Below are 13783 nucleotides of genomic sequence, written 5' to 3' on the forward strand. Positions count from 1 at the left end.
GGGCACCCTTCTGGGCCAATCTAGTCAATGGGGCTGCTATGGATGAAAACTCCTCCACGAACCAGCGATAATAACTCGCCAAACCCAGGAAACTCGTTATTTTTGTAGCTAAAGTAGGTCTAGGCCAGTTCTGAACTGCCTCAATCTTCTTAGGATCCACCATTATGCCCTATGTCGATACAACATGCCCCAAAAAGGCGAATAAGTCTAACTAAAATTCACATTTTGAAAACTTGGCATATAACTGCTATCACTCAGAGTCTGAAGTACAATCCGAAGATGGTGCTCATGCTCCTCTCGACTGCGGGAGTAGATCAAGATATCATCAATGAATACAATCAGAAAAGAATCCAAATAGGGCTTGAACATCCGATTCATCAAATCCATGAATATTGATGGGGCATTTGTCAACCCAAATGAAATTACTAGGAACTCATAATGCCCATACAGAGTCTGAAAAGCCATCTTAGGGACATCGGATGCCCTAATCTTTAACTGATGGTAGCCAGACCTCAAATCAATCTTCGAAAAACACCTTGGCACCCTGAAGCTGATCAAATAACTCATCGATCCTCGACAACGAATACTTGTTCGTGATAGTGACTTTGTTCAACTACCGATAGTATATACACATTCTCATCGACCCATCTTTCTTCTTCCCAAACAACACGGCCGCACCCCAGGGTGAGACACTAGGTCTAATGAAGCCCTTAACAAGCAAATCTTGCAACTGCTCCTTCAATTTCTTATACTCTGGTGGGGCCATACGGTATGGTGGAATAGAAATTAGCTGAGTGCCCGGAGCCAAATCGATACCGAAGTCAATATCCTTGTCAGGTGGCATCCTCGACAGATCTGCAAGAAACACCCCTGGAAACTCATGAACAACTGGTACTGAATCCATGGAAGGAACCTCCGCACTAGAATCACGGACATAGGCCAAATAAGCTAGACATCCCTTATCGACCATACGTCGAGCCTTCACATAAGAAATAACTCTGCTGGTAGAATGGCCAAGAGTCCCTCTCCACTCTAATTGTGGCAACCCCGGTATGGCTAAGGTCACTGTCTTGGCGTGACAGTCCAATATAACCAATCCATACCCAAGATAACATCAAAATCTATCATATCAAGAAGTAGAAGATCTACGCTAGTCTCAAGACTCCCAATAATAATCACACACGAGCGATAGACACAATCTACAACAATAGAATGTCCCACATGCGTGGATACATACACATGAGCACTCAAAGAATCACGAGGAACAACCAGATATGAAGCAAAATAGGATGACACGTAGGAATAAATAGATTTCGGATCAAATAGAACTGAAGCATCTCTATGGCAAACTGGAACAATACATGTGATAACGGCGTTAGATGACTCGGCCTCAGGCCTAGCTGGGAAAGCATAACATCGGGGTTGGGGCCACCACTCTGAACTACATCTCTGGGATGGCCTCTAGCTGGCTGGCCTCTACCTCTAACGGCCCAACCTCCACCTCTAACGGCCTGACCTCTACCTCTGACTGCCTGACCCCTGCCTCTAGCTGGCTGAGCGCGCGGTGGCGCAACCGGTACCGGAACCATGGTACGAGAACTGTGATGTGGCATGCCGCCCAATAATCTCTGACAGAACCTCCTGATGTGACCAATACCACCACACTCAAAACACCCATCATGTTGTTGTGGCTGTTGAAGCTGAAGTTGACCTGAACGGGCCGGATAACCTTGGTGATAGCTCTGAATCGGAGGCGCACTTATAGGAGTTGATGGTGCACTGTAGGCTGGCTGTCCAGAATAAGGCACATAAGGACCACGACTCCCTGAAGAACTGTGAGATGCCTGAAGCACTAACTGAAATGGTCTAGGAGGATGGCCCCTACCAAAAGAACCCCTGCCTCCAGATGAGGCACCATCGAAACTACCGGAATGATGAGGCCTCTTATCTGACACCGGCCCCCTCTCCTGAACACGAACCATCTCGATCCGTCTAGCAATATCTACGGTTGTATGAAAAGAAATATCACTCCCGGTCTCCTTGGCCATCTGAAGCCTGATAGTGTAAATAAGCTCATCAATAGATCTCCTCACTCTCTCCCTCTTAATAGGAAGCAAGATAGAGCGATGGCGAGCTAGGTCCACAAATTGAGTCTCGTACTAGGTAACAGTCATACTACCCTGCTGAAGATGCTCAAACTGCCTGCGGTACTCCTCTCTCAGAGTGACATGAATAAATTTCTCTAGAAATAACTGTGAAAACTGATCCCAGGTAAGTGCATGCGAACCAACTGGCCTAGTCAACATATAATCTCTCCACCATCTCCTAGCGGAACGAGTCATCTAAAATGCTGCAAAATCGACCCCATTGGTCTCAACTATACTCATGTTATGCAACACCTCGTAGCAACGGTCCAGAAAATCATGTGGTCCTCAGAAGATGCACCACTTAAATGAACAGGAAAGAGCTTGGTAAACTTATCCAATCTCAACATAGCCTCAGAAGACATATCGGGCATATCACCGGCTGTGCCGCAATAACCGGCTAAACTACCCTAACTGGCGGGGCTGCTGAAGTCTAATACTGGGGAGCCACCTGCTACGGGGTGTGAGTAGCTGGAGTCTGTGCTCCTCCCCCAGCTCGAGAGACGGCTGGTGCCACCGGGAATGTACCGGTCTGGGCCACACTCTCCATAAGGCCCACCAAACCGAGTAAAGCATCCTGAAGCACTGGAGTGGCTATGAACCCCTCTGGGACCTGATCTGGTCCGACGGGTACAGTTTGAGCTGGAACCTCCTCCTCAAAATCTACTTGAGGCTCAACTGCGGGTGCTGCTACTCGAGCTCTAGACTGAGCTCTTCCTTAGCCTCGGCAGCTTCGGCCTCGACCTCGACCTCTGCCTCAGCCTCGGCCTCAACCTCGACCTCTGCCCCTGGTAGTAGCTACCACAGGGGGCTCCGGCTCCAATCCGGCTGTAGATGCAGTGTGTGTTCTCGCCATCTGTGAGAGAACAATAATAGAAGGGTTCAATCACCAATGATAGAATAAAAATTGCACAATAGAATAAGAAAGAAGTGAATTTTTTCCTAAACTCCATAGCCTCTGGAAGATAAGTACTGACGTCTCTGTACCGATCCTCCAGACTCTACTAAGCTTGCTCGTGACTCGTGAGACCTAGGCAACCTAGTGCTCTGATACCAACTTGTCATGACTCGGAATTCCTACCCTCGGGACTGTGATGGTGCCTAACATTTCACTTGCTAGGCAAGTCAACGTTAGAGTAGTTTTTAGCCATTTTTAACAAAACAAATTAGCTCATACTAATTAAACTGAATAAACCGAAATAGAACTGAAATAAAGTAAAAAAAAAATAATAACTACAATATCTAGATATAATTTCAGAACTTGTGCCACAAGTGTACGAGCGACTAGAATAATATATATAATGGTCTGAATGAAAGTAAAACTATCTGAAATACAATAAACAACTAGGATAAGGTAGAAAGGGACTTCAGGGCTGCAAACGTCGTGCAGTTGTACCTCAAGTCTCCAATATGGCAATCAATCCGAGCAATTTACTGACCGCCGCTAGAACCGACTCCAAAATATGCACAAAAAATGCAGAGTGTAGTATGAGTACAACCGACCCCATGTACTCTATAAGTGCCGAGCCTAACTTTGACGAAATAGTGACGAGGCTAAGGCGGGTCACTTACAATAACCTGTACGCAGTATAATAATAACAACAGGAAAGGAATACATAAAATTAAGGCAGTTAACTTATGAAAATAAAATCGATACTCGGAATCGGCAAAACCAGAAACACCAGTACTCAGAATCTCGTATGAAAGCATTGAAAGCTAACACAATACAACAATGAATAAAAACACACAATATGTTGCGACACGCAACACGATTCCACCGTACAAACACAAGCCTCCCTTATTTTACCTGTTGTGACATGCAACCCGACGCCATCGTACAAACACAATCCTCCCTTATTTCACCATATCAATATAAATAATAACATATAAAATCTGTTGCGGCGCGCAACCCGATCCCACCATATAATCAGAATCAATATCATATCCATGCCTTATTTCACCATATCAAATCATATATAAAATCTGTTGCGGCCCACCATATCAATGTCAATCCTCCCTTATTCCACCCGTTGCGGCGTGCAACCCTATCTATAAACAAAATCAATAAGTGCAATCAATTGAACAACTCAAATCAGGAATCTCTATGATTAAAGAAATATAAAAGCAAGGTTATAAAGGAACCTCATACCAAATCAAGGAATGCTACAATTAATTCTAAGCAATAATACAAGCCAAATATATGACAATTAAAGTGTACAAGTAAGACATTTAAGGCAAGTAGCAGTTAGTCATGAAAGCATGAAAGAAACTAATATTTTAATACGAAAATGATAAATGACAAGTAGCAAGTTAAGGCATAGGAGGCAATTAAGCATGTAACAATTAAGACATGGAATAAAATAATTAATGGAATACGGAAAGCATGGAAATAATCACTTTGACAGCGTATATACACTCGTCACCTCAACACTTACCTCGCTCCGCAATCAAATCAAAGCTCAACTGGGACCTTTCCTCTAAAATTCACCTCCAAACCAATCGAATCTAACCAAAATCGACTCAATAATATCAAATAATGCTAGGAAAATCAATTACAATACATAAAGTTAAGATCTTTACACTTTTCTCAAAAAGTCAACAAAAGTCAATACCGGACCCGCTTGGTCAAAATCTGAGATTCAGACCAAAACCTATTTACCCATTCACCCCCAAGCCCGAGTATGTAATTAGTTTCGAAATTCGACCTCAATTTGAGGTCTAAATCCCAAATTTACAAAAACTCCCAATTCTTCCCAAATCCCTAATTTCTACCATGAAAATCCTAAATTTGATATTGAAAACTTATAAAATATAATGGGTAATTGAAAAGAAGTAGATTAAAGTCACTTACCAATGAATTTAGGAAGAAAATCTCTTGAAAACATCGCCTCTAGGGAAAAATCGAACATCGTAAATGCGAGAAAGTGGTCGCAAATGTGAACTCTTCTCATAAAGTCAGTCATCGCAAATGCGATGTTTTGGTCGCAAATGCGATGCGAAGGTAGCCCAGGACAAACTGAGTCGCAAATGCGACTCTGCCTTTGCAAAAGCGGCAGCTGTAAGTTCGCAAATACGAACCCTTGTTCGCAAATGCGAGATCTGCAGCAGAGCACCAGCAATAGAAAAGGCATCAACTATTCTTCTAAGTTCAAAATCATCTGTAGCCTATCCGAAACTCACCCCAATCCTTCGGGCTCCAAACCAAACATGCACACAAGTGTAAAAAATATTATACGAACTCATCGCGCAATCAAAACACAAAAATAATACCTAGAACTACGAATCGGACACCAAAACGAATAAAATTCTCAATGAAACTTAAGAACATGCAATTTTTCAACCGGACGTCCGAATCACGTCATATCAACTCCGTTTTGCACCAAATTTTGCAGACAAGTCATACATACTGTAATGAACTCATACCAAGTTTCGGAACCGAAATCTGAACCCGGTAACAACAAAGTCAACTTACGGTCAAACTTAGGAATTCTTTAAACCTTTAAATTACTAGTTTTCAACAAATTACGTTAACTCAAGTTAGAGACTTCCGAATTCGATTTCGGGCATATGCACAAGTCCCAAATCACGATACAGACCCACCAGGACCGTCAAAATACTGATCCGGGTCCATTTACATAAAATATTGACCGTAGTCAACTAAAATGAGTTTTAAGGCACGATTTCACATTTTCATCAATTTTCTCATTAAAAACTTTAGAAAAAGGACACAGACTCCGCACGTAAATCGGGAGAGGCTAAACGGAATTATTCGAGGTCTCGGAACACAAAAATAAAGGGTAAAATTATAAATGACATATCGGATCATCACACGACTATTCCAAGTGTGGACAACTTTCTCTTTCGAATAAAAACTAAAAGAAACAAGTCCTCCCCATCATTTGACGAATGCCTCATATGGTTTTACACTCGATGCGTGGACTGAAAGGGACTAATAATGCTTCTTGAAACTGAAAACCTAATAATATAATTGTGCCATACTTTGATTTATTTCGTGGTATTTAATCTACTAAAAAAATTAAAAGTGATAAAAAAATGTTGCCATTATTATTGAACTGCCTAAATGGTTTATAAAGTCAAGCGTATCTTTTTAATTTACGGGAAGCCGACTTAATCATCTTAAGATTAAACACAAACATGTTACTGACATTTTAGGGTAATTTCATTTTGAAACTACATAAAACTATAATGTCATATAAGGTTTTAGGTGAAAACATAAATTACTTTGACGCTCAAAACCAAAAATTTTAACACGAGACAAAGTGAGGAAATTTAGGAATTAAAAATTCATCTGATCATTTTGTAAAATCTTCGTCACCTAGCACTCTTTCCATTTCATTTGAATGACCGTGGTGTATTGGTAAAATTTGACTTTGACACATGGATAATTTATATGGCAACACGATGCTACTTGGGATAAGTGTCATTCCAGGAATGGATAAATAGTGAAGTTTGCCTTCATGAGAAATATCTTAGACGCGGTAGCTTCTTTTCGGGGAGATAGGAGCAGTGCCCCGATGAAGCACTCCAAAGACAGTTCCGGGATCTATTGATGAAGCTATAATTCGGAGTCTACTTGATCTTCAACCGCCTCTAAAATATTTGCGATCCACTCATATCCACTACACCTAATGCCTATTCCACAATTGGCAAGTATCTCGGTCACTGACAACCACTTAGAGCAACCTGTGGGAGTGGAACTAGGGATGTGAATGTGAGGTTTAGGCTATAAATACATTTGGCTCTTTCACTGTATATTCATTATATTCTGCTCTACTTACTCACTATTATAAGCTATTTTATTTTGCTCTTGTCAAGCTGAGCAATTGATCTTTACTTTGCAGCAACAATCTCAATAAGATGCATTATTATTATTATTATTATTATTATTATTATTATTATTATTATTATTATTATTATTATCATTTATTGCTTATTTAGCCTAGCCAAGTGATTTATTCAACTAAGCTATGATTTGAATCGGTTGTTAATAACCTTATCAAATATAAATTCAAATTGTTTTATTCTAAAACTACTTTTTGGTTAAACATGGGGTACCATAGATAAAATTGGCGTAAATTGTTAAAAATAACTCTTTATAAATTATTTAAAGTTTTATGTCTTTTCTACGAGAGCTTTCAGAATAACATACAAAAGACCTCTATAAGGTCACTTTCATCTATTCATATAGTAATTTGCCATAGGAGACCATTTCCTTACAAAAATAAAATCGAGCCCGATTTACGTGTAAAGACTACTTCATCGGTTGATACGAAATCGTATCGAAAATTCGTATCGAAAACACAAATAATGCAAAATATTCAGAATAAAAAAAATACTGAAATTGGTATTTAAAATAGAGAAAGACAAGAACCTAACTATGAATTAATATTCTCAATATTGTATACTATAAAGGGACTTAAAAAATATTGTAAAATTGTTGTATTTTGCGTGAAACACTACAGTTAAGATTAAACTCCATTAATTAGCAAGTTTCCATGTTACAATATGGATGCAAGTTGAAAGCGAAAGGTCGTAGGCTCGTAGCTGTAGCGGGGAGTATATTCAAAATCAGAATGAGCAACTTTTAGACGAGAATTCTCTCCCATCGTTATCTTAATCACTAGTACTATTCTAATGTACATATGTCAACATCTCATTATTAAATTTGGCTTAGTTTTTGCCTTTTCAAATACTAATTTATTACATAGGAGAGGTGGGTGGAAGATAAAGAAAGAATGGGGGAAGTGATGAAAAGGACATAATGTGATTTTATAAACGATTTAATTACTTTGTGGCATAATGTAACGTTTGGGTTCTAGGTATGTGATCTTTGGTAATTGGTAGGGAACGTTTACATGAGATTTTCATTCCGAATTTGGACTAGTTTGGATCAAAGCGAGCACCGAACATAAAATAAAATTGAAAAAATATATAAATCTGTGTTAGGGAACAGGACAAATAAGGGGCGGAGCTATAGAGCTAAATGCGGGTTCGGCCGAACCCAGTAGTTTTGGTTTGAACCATATATTTATTTTAAAATTTTCATTGAATATGAATAAATTATTATTTTAGAACCCTGTAACTTTAAACAATTAAAATCCCGAATATAAGCTTGAAATCATGGCTCCGCCTCTGAGACAAATAATCATTTATTAGGATGTGGTTTGGTATGGGAAGTCATTTTGCAGGAAAATATTTTTCTTGATGAAGTATATTTTCTGATGTTTCATCTAAAAAAATATTTTCCTTACATATGGACGGAAGATATTATACTTAAGTCTATTTTAATACCATTACTTTCTTCCAACTAGTAACACTTAGACATTACTATATATTAACTTTTAATCCTCAAAAGTTTCATCAAAAAACTTTTTGATTTGCTATATTATAATTAATATTTAATATATATATATTTTTAAAGTATCTTTTACTCACCAACCAAATATATTTTCTATTGAAATGACATTTATCATAAATCCAGGTATAAAATTTTAAGTACGAAACATTTTGGGGTACACTTATTCTTATTAAAGCTAAAGATAATAGGGGTTGCCGAACCTTTTGAAAAGCTTTAAAAAAAAAAAAAACTCCTTCAGTAACTGCAGTGGTCCATTTTGGAACGAAAACAAGATAAAAAAAAAATTCTTCTGGCCAAATTCTTTTTTCAAGCTTTGAGATTGAGTTTCTTTGCTAGCTTTTGTGGGGAAAAAATACATTTTCTTAAACTTTGAAATAAATTTTCAGGCTACAATTAAATTTATTCCCAATTATTACCAAAAACCTTGATTTATATATATTGAAGTCAAATATTTAGCTTCGAAATAGTTGTTAATTAATGTGCAAGTTACTAGTTAAATATCACTATAAGTTAACAATATTAATTTAAAGTAAACTAATAATTGAAACCAATTGCAAACACTATTATGGATTAGAGTATTGCCAAAATGATCATAAACTAGTACTAATTTACATGAAGTTTGTGGCGAATTTACTAATCTAGTTTCTTGGGGCCCTTCCGGGTCCGTATATCCCGTCAGAACCATCGACAGAGTCAAGAGAGACATCAATCGTGAACCAAGATCGAACAGGGATCGGTATCAGCCGTATAATGGAGACCGAAGAAACAGTGGGTCTGGGCAAAGCCCTGTGAGAAATGAAAGGAGAAATGACCGAAGTCAGAGCAACCGGGGACTCATGAGTATAAACAGCTTCGACAAGCCCATCGGGCCTAAAGAAGCACCGAGGTTATCGAAATACAACTTTAACGTCGATGTTGCCGCCATTGTATCGGCTATCAGACGCATCAAAGATACCAAATGGCCTCGACCTCTACAATGCGATCCAACCCAAAGGGATCCTAACCAGATGTGTAAATATCACGGCACTCACGGCCACAACGGAGGATTGCCGATAGTTGAGAGAGGAAGTAGCTCGATTATTCAATAACGGACATCTTCGAGAACTCCTGAGCGATCGAGCCAAGAATCATTTCAGGAATAGGGATTCTAACAAATAGACCGAACAAGAAGAACCTCAACACGTCATTAACATGATCATTGGTGGGGTTGTTGATACCCGATTTCTCCCTCATATTTTCCAAATATATATACCTTCAAAATAGCGCATATGCATCATCATTTGATTTACAAGCATACACAAGTATTTTCTCATAATTTTCCATAATTTTTAAAGACTTTAAATCAATTTATTTCTGCATTTTATTATATAAATATCCAATAATTACCCTACGAATTATTTTTATGATGATTTAATTATCTAAACTTATCATTTATACCAATACGAGGTTTTAAATATTTTTCGGGGTATTTCTTATAAATTATAATTACATTTGCATTTTTAGGGGCCAATTGCATATTTTGCAATAATAGCCCATATGCATGTATAATTATATTATTTATGCAGAAAATAACTTTTTATATTTTTATAATGTTAAATAATTATTTTTAATCATTTTCATGTACAAATGATATTTTTGATATTTATTAATTACTTTTATAAATTATTTATTGATAAAAATACTGGGTATTTAAATAATAGCCTAATTTTAACCTATTTTCGGACCTAAAACTTCCCAATCCCAGCCCAATAACCTTTGAGCCCAAACCAAATAACCCCCCGACCCGACCAATTAACCAACCCGACCCAGAACCCCTGACTAATCGTGGCCGTTGTTCTCCGAGATCAACAACCCATATTACCCCTCCCTTTTTAATTAACCTAACACCCCTAACCCTAAATCACTCCTCACCGCCCGCCGCCCTTGAATCCTCTCATCTGTCATCTCTCAAACCCTAGCCATCTCCCCTTCAAATTTTCCTCCTAATCCCACCGGACATGGGATTATACGATCACTTCTTGCCATATTCGACTCCCCATTGGTACTGGAACCTTCTATATACCGCTTGCCTAAGCATGGCAAGCGTATCTCATCAACTTCTAACTAAAGCTGGTTCAGTTCCTTGACCTATTTCCGTCTATGTCCATTCTTATTCTTTTATAGTATGAATCTCTGTGTATTTATGTGATTCCTACTCATCCTAAAATTAGGGTTTCAAATTCTTTTAAATCAAACCAAATCGGGTCTGATTCTTTGTTTTTAAAAGGTATTTCCATCTATGTTCATCTTATTCTATGCAGCATGTGATTTTTACTTCTTATTTGTTTTAGTTTTCTGCCGATTTTACACTTTCCCTAAAATTAGGATTTGAGATTTTTCTCTTTTCCTTACTGATTTGATTGCATGTGATGATTCTTTCCTTTCTCGTGCTTGATTGATGATTTTTCTTGTTTAGATGTTAATTTCTACTACTATATAAACCCCTCCCCATTCCCATTTTGGAGGGAGGGAGGGGGGGGAGGGGGATCATTAATGTTTTACTAAAAAATTGAAGTTATCGCTCTTTATTCTCTAAATACTCTTGTTCTATATTCTGGTTCCTGACCGGCTGAAAGCCAAGGCTAGAAATTCTGGGTTCTTGCTACTGTGAACTTTGTTCTTTCTTGTTTTTTTCGCTTAACTGCTCTCTAAATTGTAGAACAACCTCCTCCGGTGCAAGCACTGCTTAGAGCCCATTCTCGAGGCTCTTGTGAACTCTGAAGCATCGGGGATTTTGGATTTTTGTTACTACACTCTGCACTCTTTTAATTCTGCTACTGGTTAGTGTTTAAACCTTCATAATGTTTAGTTTCTTTCCTTCTTTCTATACATGTATCTGAACTTTGGTCCAATTATGATGGTGTTCATCTTTGATATCATTCTGTGTTAATTGATGCTTGAGAATAGTCTATTATTCATGTCATGCTTCACCATAACCTGCACCCTGTGATTTCTTATCTCCTAGGATTAGTTCTATACCCATGTAGCATCTTAATATATTAATTTGGACTTCAGTATTGCGGTTGTATGTTGTTTTGCATGTTATGCTTAGATAATGCCCTAGCTCTATGAGAACCCCTTTACTTGAATAAACTTTCAATGAATCCTGTGTATATTGGAGTGTTTTAAGACCTGTTCAAACTCGTTTCATGTTGTCCTGGATTTCCAACTCTATTTTCTAAAACTTTTGTGATAACATGTTTCCTAGTATGTCTTGGTCTATCTATTGTTCTCTCCTTTCTGTGGTTATCAACATGTGTATCCCTTTATTGTGTTTAAGTGTCGATTAATGTGGCATTAGGTTAGACTAAGTTTAATTTAGACCCTTAGATGTCCACCAGTGCAAACTATGTATGCTTGCAAACCTGTCTCTTCTCCTAATTCCTATGATGTTTGCTTATGTGATACTTTGCTATGTGCACCTTGCTAAACCTACTGGCTTGCTTGACTATTTGTGTTGTATGGTCAGTTCATTGATTTCTATCTACCCTCCTTACTTGTTACTTTGACATTCAAATTCATATTCCTAGTCGGCTGAAAGCCAAGGCTATCTAGGCTCTGTTGTTGGCCTCCTTAGTGTGAGCACTGCTCGGGGTCCAATTGAGGCCCTTGTGAACTCTGACACACTAGGGTTAGACTCTAGTCATTCTTCAACTTCTAAAAAAAAACTGTCCCTAATACCCTAGCTCCCTATCATGTATTGTGTTGATTCCAAGTGATGAAATAGTTGGTGTTGTGGCTCACTAGAGGGGTCTGAACTCCCCTATGGACCTGTGATCCTGTGGTATGCTAGGCTGGAAATGTTGAAGGCCCAACAAGGCTGGGTATTTAGTTGTTTATTTGGGCCTGCTATAGGCCTGTTTATTGCCATATAATATTACCATTTTACTTGTTAATATGGGCATGTAATAATACCTTATATAAACAATCGGGGTGTTAATGAAAAGGGAATGGGTAGAATTCTATATCTATATGCCATGGGTAGATAACATGCCTATAACACTTGACAATGTGTTTGCTACATGTGTTGTTCGATTACATGAGCCCTATAGAAATTATGATATTATGAGAAACACACACACACCCTACTTGTTTACTATTTAGACGCTATGTCTACTGTTGCGTGGTTATAGATAGCATATCCATATGAAGGGAGCACTTTGCATGACTACTCAGTTATTCACTAGAAAGCATGCCTATAAGAGCTAAATATGTATAAAATCAGCTCAAACTGTCAACCTTTAGAAAACATGCCTATAAGAGCTAAATATATGAGAATCAGTCCCAATCACCAGTCTCTAGAAATCATGCCTATAGGACTTCACTACTCGCTCTTTAAACGCTGTCATCTACGTGACTATTAGGAGGCATAAGTTATTTTGAGCATTTCCAATAGGTTTATTGTCCCTACTGCATAAATCATTTAGAGATCATGTTTATAGGTTTATTAACTTATAACATGTAGTCTCAATAATCAGCGTGTAATACCAAACATTCCTAAACTGTATATTCGCTTAGAACTCACGTCTATAGGTTTCACGACCCCCCATAATCTGCAAATTAGTTAACTTGGGACAACAGTACCACATATATGATATTGAATTCAGCATCACCTAGAATCCATGCATATAGGACTCTAAGTCTCAAATTCTGAAACCATGTATTGCTTAAACTGCCCGCGTGCATTTGTTTATTTGTGTGTGGAGGCTAACTTGAGCCCTTAATTGCCTTTACATGAAGTCCAACTTATTTTTTGTATGTCGCCTAGTTTTACCATTTTTGAGCAGCCTAAGTAAAGTCTAGAACTACCCAAATAGAGGTCCAAAGCCTCCTGGACCGTAGACATGTGACAGGTAGTGCACGCATAGAGTACGACTAAGAATTGACTAGTACACTTTAGGTAAACAACTTAAAGATAGTAATCGGGTAGCAGGAGATGATAGTCTGTGCCCGCTGAATAATATGAGTAACACCCCATCTTGAGGGAGTTACGAAGTATTATTTATGTTGCATGGGGTGATCCTTTAGGCTAAAAAACTTAGGACCCCTCCCCCCGCCTTTGTTTAAAGTCAATCATTTTATTTATTCGAATTGCTTCCCTTCTCTTAGACTAATTCATATAATTCGAGTTCGGTCGGGACCCACCATTGTGGATCTCGAGGAGTGCCTAACACCTTCTCCTCAAGGTAATTTAAGCCCTTACCCGATCTTTGGTGACGCA

Source organism: Nicotiana tomentosiformis, chromosome 12 (assembly GCF_000390325.3).
Source record: "Nicotiana tomentosiformis chromosome 12, ASM39032v3, whole genome shotgun sequence".
Taxonomy (NCBI): domain Eukaryota; kingdom Viridiplantae; phylum Streptophyta; class Magnoliopsida; order Solanales; family Solanaceae; genus Nicotiana; species Nicotiana tomentosiformis.